At 41.8% G+C, this 17,779-nt stretch overlaps 1 protein-coding gene across 1 annotated transcript in view; it reads left to right on the top strand.

Moving 5' to 3' along the window:
- The window catches only part of Rim (Rab3 interacting molecule), a 277,876-nt gene that overhangs the window by 44,244 nt on the left and 215,853 nt on the right, over window positions 1–17,779 (top strand). The window lies entirely within an intron of this gene.

The following is a 17,779-nucleotide window of genomic DNA, read 5'->3' as shown; positions in this document are numbered from 1 at the left end:
ATTACTAATAATAAGTTTAGTTTCAAAACTTTTTATAGAATAAAGTTAATCAATTTAAATAATAAAGCTGCTCGATAAAATCGCTTCTAAGCAAAATGGTAGAGCAAACAAGATTTTTGAGGGGATACTCGAGTAAGACCCAGCTATAAGTAACATATTATTTTAAGCGTTCTTGGACTTTAATACCATACTCATATTGTCACATTCTGAGACATTTTAGTTCCACTTGAAGCCGACTGATGCAGGCCGCATTTGTTGACCTTCCTGTCGTTGGGTCGAACCCTTCTGCTTAATGAGAAAGTTTGGTTATATTCGCCAGACCGAAATCGATGCAGAAACTGCAACACTTTTGACTTTGACTCTGACTCTGACTCTGACTCTTAACATATTTATGGGTTTTTGTGTTGTTGCCAACGTCGTTGCCGTTGCCGTTGCCGCGTGCCAAGTCAAAAGCATACGACGCGATGTCGTCTTGGATTGGGATCAGGATCGGGATCGAAATCGGGATGGGGTTAGGGATGTGGATCGAGGCGCACAGCCAGCCAGCCAGCCAGCCATCCAGTCAGCCAGGCAGCCTTTTTGGCATTCATAAATTTGTAACTTCACTTGGCGTGACAATTGCAACACATTCGTGTGTACATTAGTCCGGCCCTCGATCTGCCCTCGGTCGTCGTGTTGTGCCTGCTGGATATGTGGATATGTGGGGAAATAGACGTTTCATTGTCGCCTCGCCTTGGATCGGCTCTTGCCTGTTTCCAGCGCCGCTTTTATTTATCGGGGCTGGTGCGCAGCGTGTCCAAATGGATGAGGCCAGGGGTGGTGTGCAGCGGTGCAGGGATTAGGAGTCTGAATGGGAAAGGGTTGGTGAGACGAGGGGAGGCCGTTGCTGTTGGGCGCGCGTGTGGCGTCGCCGGTTTTGGCCTGTCCATTATAATGTTGTTGCTCTCATTGTTGGCTCGATAAGCCGCCAATCTGGCATGGTGTCTTGAGTCCACAATTTCCACTCTGCTCTTCATATTCTTCTTCTTTTCCTCCATCATCATCTGGCCCTTTCATGTTCACAACATGTAGCTTTTGCTAGTTTTACAAGATGTTTCCTGTCGTCGCAGCCGCATCGAATTGTTGTCAATAAGCGCGAACAGACAAAAGGACAGACGCACAGACGGACAGCCAGCCAGACAGAGAGACAATCGGACAGACGGAAAACTGATTTCGTGGCATTTTAACAACGACGACATTCTTAATCATTGATTTAGACATTCGAAAATTGATTAGATGCTCCTCGCTAGCATGTGGCAAATATGAATATGTTGCAGAAAATTTATAGAGCACCTTGTGATAAATAACAATTTGCGCATTCGAATGTGGTCTGATGAGGCGCTGAAGACACTTTTATGGAACTGGGACTGGCGCTGATTGCGCGATTCGCAAATCACATCATTTCATAAATTCCAGAGCAATGGCCTGGCCACTTGGCTGGTGAATTTATGCGCCTGTAATTGGTCGCTCTGCTCGTCGTCCCGATGTGGTTGGGGAGGCCACCGTTTCTTTTGGGCGACGAACTCTCAGTGCGTTATCAATAAATTCAAATTGACACTTCACACTCGATATGTCACACGATATAAACCGAAAAGACCAAAGGCAAACGCAGCCCAACCCAACTCAACTCAGCTCAACTGAACTGAACTCAAGGGCCAAAATGCGACAACGACACAGATATCAGAGGCAGCCGCAGCCGCAGCCGCATGAGGAGAAGATGAGAACTGGAACTGATGTTCCCAATCAGGCTGGGCTCGGCACACCGGCAGGTTGCTCTCGGGCGAGGGTCTAAAATATGATTGCGATTGAACACTGCAGGTTCATGTAATCTCTTAGCCAGAACAAACTTATTAAATGAATGCCACAGCAAACTGGCCGATAACTGGCCGCCGTCCAAACACAAAAGATAAACGCATATGATCATGTAAAAAAAAGTGCATTAAGAGCCGAGGCCCCGCAAAACGTCAGCTCCGATCCGTTCCGTTCCGTTTGGTTCGGTTCTGATCGTGGCGCCCGTTCCCAGAGCAGCATCATTAAAATCACACACAGAGGAGCGCCGTCGACGCCGCCGCCAAATCGATGGCATCTCAACTCCTTCCAACTCGTCCTCTCAGCCATTAGGGTGGACCTGCCAGGCACTGGTGAATTTCGTTGCCCTGCATTTGGGGCGAGGTGCTAAAATCAACAAGAAGAGTAACAATTCTGTAAGAACCGATTCACGATTGATGGCAGTTAAAACAAATTATTAAGTTGCATTGGATATAAAAATAGCCTACCTAGGTAACGATTCAAATCATTCATAGTCAAGTCATTTTTATTATTCCAAAATAAAATGATGTTTGTCTAGAAAAGAAAGTGAAATAAAAAGTGTGTACATATATAATTATTTATATCATATGCTGCTTAAATTTCAATTTCTGACGTCAAAAGTCCACAATTATTTGCCGAGTGTAGAACATTTGCTTGTCTTGAAGACCCAAACATTTTCGATTCAAGAACCTTACCTTGCAATTGCAATTGCAAACGTCTCATGATAAAGTTCACATTAAGAGTCTCGTTTTACAAAATGTAAACATGTTAAGGGTTAATAAACATAAATAATCTACGCTTATTAACGGCCAAAGGACGGCACTTTGAGAGACCAGCTCCACAGTTGCCAGTGGGGGCCAGTGTCCAGTTGATTATATCCGAGGCGTTGCCGTGTTATCAGCGCGCGTGCATTTTGCAAAGGTGTTTCGGGCTGTTTTTTGATTGGCTCCGCCGACAATCCGAATGCTGCTGCTGCTGCTGCTGCTGCTGCCGCGGGGACACGCTCTCAAGTAGCCCCCAGAATGGGGCTACTCCACTCCATCAACTGCATCATCATCATCAACGGCATGAAATATGTGCCAGCTACTGATAGCGCTGCCAATGCGACTTAATTAGGAAAAAGAACCCATTTTATCGCCCTTAATTAAGTTGCGGCCAATTTGTCAGACAATTAAACGTACTTTTGCGGCAGGTCGCGGCACAAAGTCCGAAATATGTATAAAATATGACAGAGAAGAAAAATCCAGATTAACAGTGAAATAACTGGCGCCTAGGCTGTGTAACATAAGCTGCAGCCGGCTTTTAGCTCTGAGAACCGGCTACCAAATGGCCAACTTGCTACTTGCGGCAGGCAACTTGCAACCACGGCAAGCGACTACTGACTTAGCCAAGTCAAAGCATTTAAACATCACCTTAGGCCTCATTAAAAACAAAATATTATGTAAATTTCATTAAATTACACACAAATCAATGTTGAAAGCTGCAATGGAGGGGGTCGGACGGGTAGAGCGGGCGGTGTCGCAAAAATGGGGATACAGTCTGGTTGGAGCCGTCGCTTGTTGAGCCAATGAGTATTCAAATGGACACTTGTCAAGCCATGCAAGCGGCTACTAAATCATATTAAGACTAGACAAGGATTTCCAGACTAAAAATTGGTGTAACATGTGCCTACCCAACTAAGGGGTGGGGCGGGAGTGGATCGAGGGTATACGAGCCGAGTCCCAAGTGAAAACTGCGCTACGCATGATGTTCACTTGACACGCAACGTGGCGACGGCTACAGAGAACGGTCCGAACTGCTTCAGGTCCACACATATATATATCTATATATATATATATATGTATGTAAAGTATATACATATCCCGGTCCAGTGAGCGAGAGATCTGTTTAATTTTTATTTAATTAAGTTGCGATTTCTGTGACATGGCAGGCGACGGCTAAATGTAAACATCTACACAAAGTCTTTTGGTATTTTAGTCTTGCCTTTTTTATTTTTGCGCTCTTAGCAGCTGACAGCCGCTTGATATGCCTGCTGTACCCCAAAAAAAAAAAAAAAGTAAAAATGCCGAGAGACGTTAAAAGTCCAAATCTTTCGTTGTTTTTGTGGCAGCTTTAATTCAAATTGTCGCAAACATGTGTCAGGAATTTTCAACAGTTTTCAATAAAGATTATTTAATTTGTTTATGACTGACCTCTTTAAAATTTCAGTGATTAAAACAATTAAATTGTGGAACCGAACCCCAGTCAGGGACTTGTGGTGAATGTTTATAAAGTGAAATAATAATTACGACCATTTCTTTTAGTATGGAGCAAGTTAATAAGCTTCGTTAAATTAGACTGGATAACTATGTATTTTGGACATTTATTTTATTCGGGGGTTGGAACCTAGTTTGTCGTTGCCTATTATGACTGGCTTACATAAAATGGACAGCAGCTTGTAATTCGCACGCTGACATTAAGGCTTTAGCCTTAAAATACCTGTAAGAAAATAAAAATACTACTTTCATTTATTTCTCTTATACATACTCAAGTGAATGGCATACTGTGTGTGCTTGGAGGGATTTGGGTACATGGCTATGAAGGTAGCTACAAATGTATTGCAGTGTAGTTAAAGTATAGGGTATCACCTAGTCAAAAACTTTTGTGTCATTATTCTGATTGATTTAACTTTGATGTATGTCCGTAGTTTGCTATGCATATTATTGATTTACTCGCATTTTGTTGCAGGTATTAAAATAAGGATTTATATTATTAATGGATTACTATTGCTGTATTTCACAATTTTAAAAATGCTAACCTGTGCATTTCTAAAAATTCCCGAATTATATCAATAATTCTCTTTACGAATAATAGTCGCGCACCTATCCTAAGAGAACCTGCCCCGAGTTGCATGCAGTCTCTTCGGCTAAGTTTCTATTCTTCTTTTAAACTTTCTGTAAGTTAATTGTATTATTTAGTCACACGTCCAGTAAAAGTTCAATTCTTGTCGCCTCTAGTTTGACAACAGCCTAGAAGTCATTTCAATTAATTTATCATGTTCATGTTCATGTGCTCCTGACTGTTAATGACCAAAAATTATTTTATTTGCATACATTTTTATGTTCCGGTATTGAAGGCTGTAAAACTTTATATTTAACAATAAACAATGTTATAAATTAATTTGTATTATATGCAGGCGTAAAAGATGCTTCAGTCTGGGTTATGTAAAGTTATATCATGAACATCCTCCCCGGCGCTGGACAGCTGAGTGATACGTGGCAGGAGAAGGATGAAGCTATCGCAAGGTTGTGATTGCTTTGTCATTGCGATTGGTTTTGGCTTTGGCTCTGGCACAGATCTGATAGGATGCAAAACATGTGTAGGCCTGTCGATATGGCAGCCGGAGTTGTTGTCTTTACTGCTGTTGCTGTTGTTGCAGCTCTTGTTGTCGGTGGCCATAAAGCCAGCGCCATTTGAGATTAAGTAACTGAGCGCAACATGTTTGTTCCGGGGCTGCGTCTAGTCGCCAGCGTTGGCCAATAAACGAGCCGCTTATCTAAACAGAAAATCTCTAAATTGATCTCGCAAAACCTTTTAGCATATTTTGCGCGATTTGGCAGGCGATCAGCGACGTTGCTGCGCAGCATTGGGCCAGTTTTTCCGAGCCTAAAGAGAGTTGTTGTAGTTGCTGCTGCTGCTTTTGATAATTTTGTTTATATATACCCATATATATGTATATATTTATTTTTGGGCTGGCTACAGAGTCAGTCTTGTCTAGCTTGTAACTAAAGTCTGGCGCGAACTGCGCCCCATTAAAAACTGCCAGGCCATAGTCATAAACTTCTAAGCTATCAAATTACAGAACGATTTGTTAGATGCCGACGATGCAAAAAGCCAACGCGCCTGCCGCACTAATGGATTGCCATGCCAGGAACCGGGTCTCCAGTCCAGTCCAATCCTCAGTTCCCTTCCCGCCTCGCGAGTGGATCTCCAGTCAGGGCTGTGTCGAGGCTTCGACTTGCTTGCGCTGAACTCTCTAATAGCTCATAGCATGCGGCCACTGAGAGGGAGAGAGGACTCGCAGCATGTCGGCGAATGCTGCGATATCTTTGTTATAAATCTGTGAGCCAAGTTCAACATGGCCAGAATGCATGCTGTGTTTGTTGTTGTTGCTGTTGTTGTTGCTGTTGCTGTTTCCTGCAACTCGTAAAGAGCTCGTTTGTTGCCTTTTGGCACGCGCAGAGTGCAGCCCAAAGGTTAAGCTGGCCAGCTTAACCCGCGTCTTGTGTCGCCAAAAAATAAAAAAATAATAAAACAACAAACAGGGAAAAGTCGAAAAAGTCAAAACGATTGATGTGCGCAATTTTACAAGTTTATTTGGCCAGGCTGAGGTGCACGGGGTACACCCGTTTACTCGTCATAAATGTGGCAGTCGAGCTGCCAATTGCCCGGCCACCGCAGCAACTGAAGCTGTCAACTTGGCCCACAGCAAATGACATCATTTGCATGCACGGCCAGCAACAACTGCAGCAGCAACAGCTCCAGCTTCCAAGTGAGCCATTAACTGCGGCTTTACAGCAGCGGCGGCCACGTTTAATTGTTGCCACAACTGACTTTAAGTTGCAATAACAGAAAACAGACAAAAAAAAAATCATATAAGAATGTTGCAGTCGGGTGCAACCGACTGCATAATACACGTTCTCAAACTAATACATTTATTATAAGTAATCGACACCTTGTTGAGAGGAGCTCTTTGGTAATCTTTTTAACTAATTTGGTCGCTCTTGTTCAGAAATCAATCGTATTGATGCGGCCGGCTGGTCATGGCGAAAAATGTTTGGATCGATCTCTAGAGGATCTCTGGGTACTTAGTGAGCGTGTGTTCTTTGTATATATTCCAAAATTCTAGTCCTGAGTCTCTCATACGGCCAGACAGAGTGGACGAAACCAATATGCTCTTTTAACACTTTGTGAACGAGCATGAAAACAAACTTTAAGCCAAAACAAATCAATAGCTTTTCCGCCTGCTGCGCGAACCGCCTCGTAAATAATTGTAGTCGCAGTTTGGCTTTATGACCAGGACAAAGGCGTCCGTTTGGAGTTTTGACTTTTATAGCTGCTGCTCCTATCTGGCGGCCAAATTGAATGGCTAGCCCGGCCCAGTCCGGAGCAGCCGGACGCAGACCCACAGATCAGTCAATCAGAGCGTTGATGAGCATTATGCACTAAGCTTCCAGCCCGCAGCAGGGGAAATGCAACAGATAGAGAGAGAGAGAGAGTGACTGATAGAGGAGAGAATGTGGGAGCGGTTGCATTGCTGCATTTCGAAGTTCGAAATGTGCAGGGGAAGAGAGAGTGTGTGTGTGTGTGTGCGTGAGCATTTGCGAGAGCGTGGTGAATTTAGCGTGCTGCTAGTATGGTGAAGAGACACACACAACACACAATACGAGTCATTGGTAGATCATGTTTTGATCATGGCTGGAAATTAAGTCTGATTCGAATTCAATTGGTTTCTGATTTGCTTAATAAACGACTTGTTGCTCTCAGTTGGTCTATTATAAGAACTATTTATCTGGAATTGTGAATGAATGAACTATGTGCTTTGAATTCGTGATCAGGTTATGTACATGTGTTAAGCTATTGTTGAAGCTATAGGATAATTTGTTGAATAATTATTAAATAATGAGAAAACGTAAAATAAAGTGCACTTTAATAGGAAATCAATTTGATACGCTTAGGATTACATTTATAGTTACTTGTTGCTAGTTGCCATGAATTAGGCCTATTTACATCAATCGGTATTTTCCGAGGATCGTCTGATCAGGTGAGACTTACCTAAAAGAAAGCCTGCTAAAATGGGTAATTTTTCTATAAATCAATTTTTTTTAATGATCACAGGTACAAATTGTAGTTTATATCCTTGATAGTACAGAAAAAAAATCTTTAATTTATACTGTTAGAATTGCTTAAAGCAGCGACTGCCTGAAACTAAATAGGTTTGCCTATGGGAGTACTATATCATATTATTTTCACGAAATTTTGAACAAAGTAGGGAAGTAATATTGGGGATCAGTTGCATATATATGACAGAAATAACTTTTCTTTCAGGCTAACGATAATATCAATCTCTCTTTCAATACAATTTTCACTTCCAATTCTACTAGATCAATACTTAGGTAAAGTGCAAGTACTGAGGAAAGGGGCATGTAAATTGCTTCCTTAACATTAACTAGTCATAGTTCTTAGTTCTTAGTGCACTAAAATGATTTGATGTTGAAAATCAATTGCATAAGTGGGCCGCTTAGTATAGCTTCATCTCTTCCTTGGTAAATACACTTCCTATCCATTTCAAGTGGCGCCGGCGCCGTTGTCAATTGTGCGACTCGCACGTATTAAATATAAACTCATATAATCAACTGTAATCAGACTGAATGCAGAATATGATTTAGAAGTAGTAACTCGTACTCGTATATTTTCGCGCCGTTAAATTGGTCAAAGAATGCGGAAAATCTCTGCATGATACAGCCGCTGTGCATAAGTAACAACTAGTTTCAAATCCAAATTCACAATGCGAACTGCAAGCCTCGAACCCCCTCCCAACTGTAACTGCAACTGCAACTGCATCTGCAGCTGAACCGCTGCATTTGGTTTAAAGTTTTTGCCCTCAGCTACTTACAGACAATCAGCACGAAGTCGACGGGGCCCAGCCGCAATAATTTCTCTTATACCGAGCATTAGAATTTGTCTCTGCGCAGCCGGCGGTCATGGCGCACGCGCCACTGATCAGCGGCATGGAGCTTGTTGGTGGAGGGGCTGGGGCTTGCCAGTTGAAGATGAGGCATGAGATGCTGGCAGGCGGCAGTCGTTTGGCCGTCGCTTGGTTCTTGGTTTGTCTCTGTTTGTTATGTGCGCTTTGTCGCCGGCGGTTAAATTATGCTCAAAGTGTTAATCAGGAAATTGTTGCAAGCAGAGGAGAAAACCAGGGAAGATCTGGCTCTACAACCGGGACCCTTATAAAATGTATGGCGTCCGTTTTGGTTGCAACTTAAACTGGTCGTTTAGCGGGCAGCCAAACTCAATTGCTGTGCAGTGAAAGTTGGGGAAATATAATACATGGTGCTATCATAGTTAATCATAGCTAGAGCAAAGCCTATTAGCAAATGTAGCATGTGACTACTGTTTATATCTATAGCCAGGCCATAAATCAGGATCAATGCGGAAATCAACAACAACAACAACAACAACAACCGAAAAGACAACAACAATTCAATTTGGCTGACAGTTTTATGGCAATAACAACAAAACAAAAGGGTTACGAATAGCATTGGAGCTGTGAGACAGCCGCCGGGGTGCGGTTCGATCGGGCGACACACTAAACTAGTTGAATTTTCAATTAACAATAAAATTGAACCATAAATCGGACAAAGGCCACACGCAGCCCGCAGCGGCGGTGACGATTGTTATGATCGCTGCCACGATCGCTGGTGGTCCCCCCCCCCCCCCCCCTCTACGATATGAAAATTAAGTCAAGATAACCACAACAACAACAACACCAGCAAACGGGCAGAAACAACAAGGTTCGAAGAAATTGAATTATCAAATGGATGAAGGAAAGTAGTCGGACCAAGACGAACTGATCGTCGTTGTAACGATCGTTGGAGGCAACACCTTGCGGCCAGCAAAGCGCCGCACCAGCCACAGACATAGAATCAATGTTCCGCCGATTCAACGATCCAATGGAAGATCCAATGAACATTGCGTGTGGCATACTTTTAACTGTCACATAAACTTGAACGCTGATTAGCACAACAAAGTCGGACCAGAGGATTAAGGCGTAGCACAAAGCTGCATAGAGTTACGATAAATCAACGAACCGAAAGCTTCAAGCCTATTGTTTACACATTGTGCGTCATCCAATATTTGGTGGCACTAACTCATTTGATTTAAGTAGCTTGGCCACAGCTGGGCATATTATGACAAGTCGGCGTGTGAGGTCTTTGCCAGCAGACCCCACAGATATAGAGAGAAGAAACCAAACCCCAAACGGCCTAAAGTGAGAGTGAAAGATCGCATGATCGGGAGATAAACTGGGAAGCCTTTGGTGCACCTGCAGCTAAACAAAGTTAGTATTAATTTTTAATTGATCAATTATGTTTGTTACAACAGCAACTACAACAACAACAACAGCAGCTACTACAACTGCAAGCAACGACGATCGGTTAAACGTTACAGCTTAAGGAAAACATAACGCTTGTTGCTTGATCATAATCGAAACGATTTAAATGATTGCCAAAGCGAACTCTCAGGAGCTGGGAGTAGGAGGCACCGCCTAATGCCAAGCATGCACAGTCACAGCCACGATCCACGATCTCAACTGAACCTCACTATGAGCGCGCTATCAATTTGGAAAAAAAAAGAAATAACAAAAATAAAGAACTCGTGTCTGCACCTGTTGGGATGCCTCATTTTGTGCAGGGTCGGTGTGAAAATGCATTTGTTGTGCTGCGGCTAATGCTGATGATCACGATCACGATGAGATCGCCGGCTGAACACAAATAGGCGGAGCTTTAATTTAATTAAAAGTTATTAGCCAAGGCTCTTGGCATTTAGCAGCAGCAGCAGCAGCAGCCGCAGCATCAATAGCACATCATGTTGCGCTGAATAGCGCCGACGATCATTAATGATCGCTTGAGCTTTACGTTTAGTAGCTGGCAATTGGCTATATAGATATACATCCATTTTTTTTCTCCTCTTCTTTTTGGCTCAAACTATCAGTCGTTTGTGCTTGCTGATGATCTGAGCGACATGTGTTAGATCATTGGACAACTCATTTGCCGATCGTTGTGATCAATTGAAATGCCAAACACGTACAGCCGTCGAACATGGCGATCAACACCAACAGCCAAGTCAATTGATCAGCTATAGCCACAGCCGCTCTGATCACCGATCACCGATCACCGATCACTGATCACTGATCACAGTGCGCTGATCGGCGCGCCAATCGAGCTGATTAATTTCATGTTGTGCTGTTGTCGGCTATGCTGGAAAATTGTTTCAATTAATTTAGTGATTAATCCCAGTACGTGATCGGTATAACAAAAAGTGGACCAACTGCCGGCTAACTAGGTCATAAATGCAGATTAAATGCGTCAAAGTGGCGCTGCTTATAACTCATTTAGCCATGCGAGGAGGTCGATCAGAAGACGGCAGAGAAAATGCTACACGATATAAACTCAATTGGGCAAATGTACGTCTTGGACTACGATGGCCAAGATGACCCAATTTCCGTTTTGTTTTTCCTGCAACGGTATTTGCTGCCTCAATAAAATCAAATTTAATTTGGTGTTAATGCTGCGCTTGATTCCCGTATCCAGTCACAAAAGGCGCTGATTTTGATTGCTCCGGTCGTTCGGTTCATTTGGCCAGTCGATCGAGTGGTTGGTGGCCCCCAGTGGCAATCGCCAAGTCTGATAGTCGGACGGGCCATAAACGGCATTGAGGAAATTATAAAGGCATAAAGGCTAGCGAAGCGAAAAGAAGTCGCATGCCGTTCCGTTCCGTTCCAGTTGTTGTTCTTCTTGATGTTGTTGTTGTTGTCCAGGATCGGGCTCAGGTGCAGACGTTGTCATGCATATGCATTTGATTTATTAACCTCTCATAGCCATTCGTGTCGACAGCAACAACAACAGCAAAATCACAAAATTAATGCGCATTGAAACGCCAAACATGCAAAGCCCCAGCCAAGATTGTCAAGCGGAGTGAACGGGACAGATAGATGGTGAGAGGGTGAAAGGGAGAGAGAGAGAGATCGAGAGATCCGTAGACCCACAGACCGGGTCCACCAGAGTCCACGATCCTTTCATGTGCTTCGACATGTGTTTGATGCCAAAAACAGCGACGTGCTCCGAAAAATCTGGGGCTGCCAAGTGCCGGGCGGTACGTTCTAAACCAAGTAAGACCTGAGTATGTGCATATGTATGTGGGCACGCATTTAGGTGGCCCCGCCGCGGGTCCCGCGCAAGTCAACAGCTGCCAGTTGGGTACAGTTATGTCAGCGACGTTTTTGGAAGGCCTGCCCAAATGCCAGACAAACTGGCACGCAGGCAACGCCGCCGCCACCGCCACCGCCACCATCGTCGTCTGACAGCAAATACGGTAGCCTTTTGTGGAATGGATCGTGGAACGCGCAGCGAAACGCGATTCGCAAAATCGGTTTTTGCGACCAACAGACAACAATAAATTTGCGTGCCAACACTTTTTTCTGTAGACTTCAGCCGGCAAAGGTATCTGGATTTTACAATGCAGTTTGTGGCAAATAAGTGGTGGACCGAAGTTGTGCAAATTCGGGGTATTAACCAAATTGTGCAAGCTAAGCGCAATATTCCCGCTGCAAAGTGGGTGGTAATAATAATAAAAACAATTTGATTCTAAAAAATTATTCAGAATAGCATAATAATGCTTAAGATAGCTGGGGTCTTAAGACGTTTGATCGATTGTTTAGAACTGACTAAATTGCTTACTAAAATATTCTTTTGTCACTTTTTTCTCGCTTGGGTGATCATCTGTTGCTAATCAGCTGTCAACTGGTTTTTGATTTTATTTTAATTTGCATTTTGACTTTAAATATATATTTTCTACTTGATCGACTATTCAAAAAACATCTATAAAAATGGGCTTAAAGTCTTTATATTTGTGTAAAATGACGAGTCATTAAGACGTTTGATAAATCGACAGCTTTGATCCGACAAACTAAAAGACCATTGACTGAGATATAAATAAAGTTTGTTGAAAACAAAAAAAAAATAATAATAAGAAAAAAACACGTGATATCTTTTGAGCGAATATCTGCATTTGCAGCACACACACCAGAAAGGGAGTTCGCGTGAAAATGACTTCACTGTGTTTAAAAATTCTACATTTCCCGAACAGAAACCCAATTCATTCCGTTGGATAAATTCTCCAATTAAATTGATTATTTGGATTGAATTGATTTTGTCGACTATTCATATTTATATGAAAATATTTTACCTTCGAAAAGAAAAGTTTATAAATATGTACCTTTCGAGCCCACTCCCACTCAAGCATGTGGATACGCTGAAAAGTGTGAAACTCGTCTCAAATAGTAATGGATCATAAAGAGCTTTGGAAGTGAATTTAAAGCCGAACGGATAGTAAACTAAATTTACAAGTAATTTCTACTCGCGAGACCTATTCCGCTCTTTTATGCCAATTTAGTGCTTCACGAAGGGTATCGGGGATTCGTTTACTTAGATACCCTTGGTCGCTTGGCCTGTGCAAATACTTTTGGCATTGTGTAACCTGCCCGACATTCTAAGTACCCTGTATGCACTCGAATGTGCTTAACTTACATGTTCGGCGTGTGTGGGAAATTTGTTGAGTTGGTCGCCAGTAGCCAGCAGATATTGCGCTTGGTGCCAGCGGATCTCTGACCAGGTGCAGTTATGATTTATGCGATTCGCCGTTGTTGTTGTTGTTGTTGTTGATTTTACCCACCAACTCCTTCCCCCTGGGTTAAGGCGTGGGGGCGCCGCCTTAACGTTTCCAGCGGCGTAAATTATATTGGGCTTAGCATAAATCGTCAATTACAGCACATGATTATTATTAGGCATTATAGCCCAGGCCCGGTAAAAGGACGGGCTCGAGCTTGAGCCTGAGCATTGAGGCTGAGCCACGCCCGCGCCAAGCCCAATCCGGCCAGGGGTCTGCTAAAATGCGCTCTTAAGCGCCAGTTTTATGGCAACGCAGCAGCAGCAGCAGCAACATCCTCCCAGGCGGCTTTAAATTATGGCCTAGTACGAATCGCCAGAGCGCCGACTTAACCCAAAGGCAAGCCAAAGCCAGTGGCTGGCTGCTCTCGAGATCGTGATACACAGATATGTGTGCATCTAATACAATTAAAATACAGCTTTCATTAGATGCGGCACGTAAACTACTTGAGGGTTTTTGGTTTTTTTTTTCTTTAGGCGACGAAAAACAAGATTTGTATAAAGGTCTCTGGCGGCTGCTAAGCTGATTTACCTACGTATCGCATAGATACAAATACCGTAAAATATATAGAAACAAGCGCGTATACATATTCATATGCAACGGCAACAACAACACAATATAAATCAATCAAAAGCGTACAAGTTCATTGACAGCTCGCACAGCTTGCCAGCCTCAAGCTGCAACAACAACAACAGCAACAACAACAACAGCAAACATGATCCATGATCCTCTTGGAAACGGGGCTGTGGCCGGTCCATGCCTGTCAAATAGCCGGACCACATTGTAAGTTATGATTAGCTCAACGCGCTCAAGATTTAAGACCGGAAACGTAGTCAAGAGCTATGTCATGGTGGGAGAGGAGGCGCGGTCAGGGTGGCAGGCGAACGGCCTGCCCGCTCGCTAGATACACTCGCTCGGACTCGCGCCAGGCCAATAATTCAAATTCAAATCTCAATAGTTTTGAGTGATTTGAAATGTGATTTGCGCATTTGTTTTGACTGCAGGCAGCATTGCATTTTTATTGGCTTTTCAAAGCCCGCATCATCTGAAAATCGAAACTGAAAAACCAGCCAGGCAGAGCAAGTGAGATGGTCTATTATAGTCGAGAGCAGGAGCGAGATAGCTGAAGCACCCACTCGATGACGCCAAATTGTGGCGCATAGTTTTGCATAAATTATGGCAAAGTTATTGACATTGTCTGAGAGCTGGATACGAGAGCAGCGCTCGTCTTTGCCAGCCAAGAGAATGCTGAAAAGTTAGTTATTAACTTCAGCAAAATATAGTTCTATTCATCTTATAGAAATATGTATATAAGAGCGAAGTAGTACAGAAGAAACATCTTAGCAACCTCATAAAGCATATAAAAATATTCTCAACTAATACGATGAGCTATATCGATCTAAGCATGTTCGCCTGTTGGTTTGTCTTTGTGAATGCCCCGATCTCAAAAGCTACAAAAGACACATTAAATTTGAAATATAACCACGTGCAGAACGAGTTTATCAATTTTTTTTCGATATTGTTTGAAGAATAAAAGAATTCGAGACATGGTTTTTGGTGCTAGAATACTTTGAATTTTTAGGGAATTTTTAATATCATTTTCGCCTTCCCTCTATTTACCCTAAAATTAAAAGATAAATTTATTTTAGAGCTGCCTTAAAATCATGACTTTATTTCTGATACATTTTCCGTTGTCTAAGATGTTTGGATATGATGGACGTTTAAGTACCTGAAATGATGTACTAAAATAAAATTATATCTTAATAGTTGTCAACAATTGTATACAAACAGCATATGCTAAGAACTTTCTATACTGGGGCTTTTAGAAGTTCTTAATGCAGTTCCTACAGTATGTAAAAGGAATTCTCTCTTTATTAGTCTCTTGATCCGAAGAATCCCATTAACGCAACTGATACTGCTCAATTTTGGAAAGTAGCTTAACAGTCAAAAAAAATAAATCCTTTTTTCTTTTTATTAAATTCCATATGATCGTATGATAGCTAAAATATCTTAATTGCTGGAAATTTTTTTATGTTTGGGTTTTTGTTGAGTTGTAGAAGCTCGTATTGCTAACAACTAACATCTGTTGCTGGAAATATATGGAAATACCAACATTTGTTTTTTTAACTACAGCAGTTTTAAATCTAGTTAACACTAAGTACCTTTAGGTTTCACCAATTTGCCTAAATTCTTATTTCATATTTGTAAATACTTAAGAATCCGCTTAGATTTGAATTATGATCGGAATCGGGAATTAACTAAAATGTGTGTGCATTGCTGGAGTATTGAAGGCATTCAATAAAGTATGCCGAAATCAAGTTAAGCTGTTTTCTTTTTTTTTTTTGTCAGTAAAATTCCCAGGCAGTTCGAATTGTAGCAATTGGCAAACGTGGCATATTTTGCATATAATTGGCTATAAAACTTCATGTTAATGTGCAATTAATCATATTAGCAATTAACTTTATGCTGTTTGGCTGCACTGCACGAGATCGTCGCAGATCGTTCGATCGTTGGATCAGTGGATCGTGTCGCAAACCCGCTTAGAAGAAGCCAATGTCAGGCAGTTGTGTGTTTCTTTTTGGTCCCGTTTCCAATCCCAGTTCCCGCTCCCAGACTGCGCTGAGCCAATTTTCAAAATTTATATCTATGTACGTAACGCCAACAACTTCTCGGGCCTGTTGGCCAAATGGAAAAGCATACGGAAGCCCATGCAATGTGACTCCCAATTGTCCCCTCTACAACCCCTTTTCCCCCACGCAGATGAGTAGCAAGTTGAGAGTGCATAAAATTTAAGTATTATGACCGTACATTGGTGGGGTGCTGGTCGCTTTACGAGGCCGTAAACTGGCGCAGAACAAACGCATATTTAAAAAAGATAGAGAAAAAAGAAAAACATAAACAAAGTTGAGAAAAGAGTCGGTAAGTGTAACCGGCAGGCACCAACTAGTTAGCCATCAATTAATCAGCCATGCGTAACGCCATTTGGCATAAAGCGGGATATCTCCACCAACACAATTGACAGCCAATAGTCGTTAATTGTTTTTCCATTTTTTTTGGGTTTTGTTTTCCCCCTATTTTGTTTCTATTGTTTGCAACCCTTTGACGATTGCCCATTGTCTTGTTGGGGTTCGCAGCGTGTGTGCTTTGAGAAGGCTCTCAAGTGTCTTTTCATTAGACGGCTTTCTTTTGCGGCACAAACGGCTTGGCTACTGGGCATACGACTGATGTAACTGGCTGGCCAGTTAAGTAGCCCGTAATTAATAACTGTTAACTGACTTAGTGCCTCATTGTGGCGACTAATGAATCCCATATCCATACAACTTGTGGGCTCAGATGCGGAATGCGGCGTGAAGTCCGCAACAAACTATAAGACTTGTTAGGCAATTGATTAATGTGTCGCGGACCATCTGATTTCAGCCAAAATATGTTTACAGACGCTTCCATCAATTATTTATTCTCAAACACACACACACGATTTATGAAAGCGCAAATAACTCAAAGGCCTTTCAAACAAGTACATTTTTGAAATTAATGTAATCTTTCTTCTCTTTAACGAACAGATACGAGAGGACAGTTGTAATGCTTACTAATTGCTGAGCAACTCAAAAGAAAATGTTTCCATAAAAAAACTATATTTTCAACAAATATTTTCGACAGATAATCACGACAGACAGATAATCACGTTTTTTTTTTCAAAATCGAGGTCGGTAAAATCGAAACTTTTTTGATGATTTTTTTTAATATCTCGGGTAATAGCTCTGCGCGGAGATATGATCTTCCAAAACAACAGAACTCCGCGCGGATTTTTTTTTTAATATCTCGGGTAAATAATGTCTGATTTTAAAATAATTGCGTACGGATCAAACAAATTAAACATCGATGGGCTCAAAAATGTTACAGACAAAAAACCATTAGTTCGTAAAGTTAACCTTTTTGATAATTTTTTGGAATATTTCCGTCAAATAATGTCAGATTTTGTAATTTTATACCATTTTTGACTCGTAAGGATCAGTTCTATCGATTGGCATCAAAAAAAGGAAATCCAAATTTTTAACCCAAATCGACAAAAGGGCAAGGGGTTACATCTCGTTTTTTTCAAAATCGAGGTCGCTGCGAAAATCAAAACTTTAGTGCCTGCGCAGATCGAGTTTGTTTCCGATTATCTATAACTTACTCCGTTTCCAAGCAATCGATAAAAATCGATATCGATATCGTGTTTTTTGGGCAATTTTGGTAAATAATAAGAGCTAGAGTCACCAAACTTGACATATAGCTTCTAAAATAGAATATATAAATGCATTTGATATTGGAAGAAGAGGGTTCAGGGTATCCCCTAGTCGGGAGCTCCCGACTGGAACCTCTTACTTGTTTATTAATCATATTATTTATTTTATTATTACTATTACTATTATTATTTTTCATATTATTTATATTATTGCTACAA

This window comes from Drosophila virilis, chromosome 2 (genome assembly GCF_030788295.1).
Source record: "Drosophila virilis strain 15010-1051.87 chromosome 2, Dvir_AGI_RSII-ME, whole genome shotgun sequence".
NCBI lineage: Eukaryota > Metazoa > Arthropoda > Insecta > Diptera > Drosophilidae > Drosophila > Drosophila virilis.
This window is presented reverse-complemented; position numbering and strand designations above follow the sequence as displayed.